Source organism: Eptatretus burgeri, chromosome 15, assembly GCF_056783735.1.
Source record: "Eptatretus burgeri isolate ZD-2024b chromosome 15, Ebu_testis_v1, whole genome shotgun sequence".
Classification (NCBI taxonomy): domain Eukaryota; kingdom Metazoa; phylum Chordata; class Myxini; order Myxiniformes; family Myxinidae; genus Eptatretus; species Eptatretus burgeri.
In genome coordinates, this window is record NC_140975.1 from 18,790,861 (window position 1) to 18,792,150 (window position 1,290).

At 38.4% G+C, this 1,290-nt stretch overlaps 1 protein-coding gene across 2 annotated transcripts in view; it reads left to right on the forward strand.

The window, feature by feature from the left end:
- LOC147011668 (protein ABHD14A-like) overlaps positions 1–1,058 on the forward strand; it is a 36,676-nt gene extending 35,618 nt beyond the window's left edge. For both annotated transcript variants that reach the window (XM_085857791.1, XM_085857792.1), the window contains exon 5: positions 1–1,058. This exon is cut by the window's left edge and continues 927 nt beyond it. The gene's annotated coding sequence lies outside the window, so the exon portion shown is untranslated.
- The last annotated feature ends 232 nt before the right edge of the window (positions 1,059–1,290 follow it).

A 1,290-nucleotide genomic window follows, 5' to 3' on the forward strand; every position in this document is an offset into this window, starting at 1 on the left:
TTGTTACGAAAATACAACTTTACGGGAAAACGGCTGGCTCAAACACTGTCAAATTGTATCCACAGGTGGGTAATGAACCTCGGACGACTCCATTAACTTTTGGGTCCAATTCGGTCAAAGGTCAAGGTCAGGTCACGAAAAGGTGAAAATCGTTTTTCGCTCATAACTTCGTCAAAAATGGTTTAATTGACTTCAAACTAAGACTAAAATATTCCTTATAATCAACATTCAGGTTAAGGATGTATCAAATTTAAATTTGATCCACAAAATAACTTTATGCCTTAAATGGGCAGGATTTGTTGTGCCTGGTTATAATTGTTTTCTCTCTGATAACCATTTCATGATTTCTGATCACCAAATATCCATGAGTGCTGATTTCCAATCAAACCTCGAAGTTTTAACCCAATTGGCCAAAATGCGACAAGTGACATCCCGCACATCTTGCCAGGCCCAATGAATCCGCCCAATGCACACGTCACACCAAAATGACACTTCACACCAAAATGACACTTCAAAGGGGGTAATTAGAGGAAAATATGGCACATTTAATAGTGCAACAACACAGGGATTGGAGGATGTTATCGACACACTCAATCTCAGACGATACCAACTGGAATAATTGATGGTGCAGCTAATCTAACTAAACACGTATACACTACGAAATAGCTAACTGATCTATTTAAATTATCTCTTCCCTTAGGCCATTTTTGATGCAATGTGTTTGATAAATTTATTGTGCTTTAGTTAATGAAATGTCTTTTTCAAGGAATCATGCTGCCATTTTTTTCTTGAGCTCTTTCTCCACTTATAATAGCATTTGACTTGATATTGCAATATTGTGGTGACTAATCTGCATGCTTAGCTTCTGGGTGGCCCAAATAGATATTTTAAAATACTTGGAGGGAGGTGTGGGGATGGGAGGGTGTAATCACCAATGGCCATGAGTGCTCATTTTATCCCACAGTTGGTGGTTCCATCAGTAGATAAGAATGATATGTTGCTCTTGAAAAGTACTTTGTACTTTAACTTTGGGAAGAATAAATGTTTTTGGGGGAGTTGATATGATTTTGTGCATTATTGGCTAATGTAGTTCTTTTTTTTTTCTCCGAATATGGTTTCATCACCTTTTTGGGGGTTAATTGGAAGTGCAAATCAGATCTTGTGCTTCCAACAAACAAACCCCTTAGCATGTATTCCAGCAAGTATCCGAGCCCTTCAGTAAGGAAATAGGTTTTGTAGAGCAGCAAGTTCAAGTACATGCACATTCATGTCCGATGGTGGGGTCTCTGC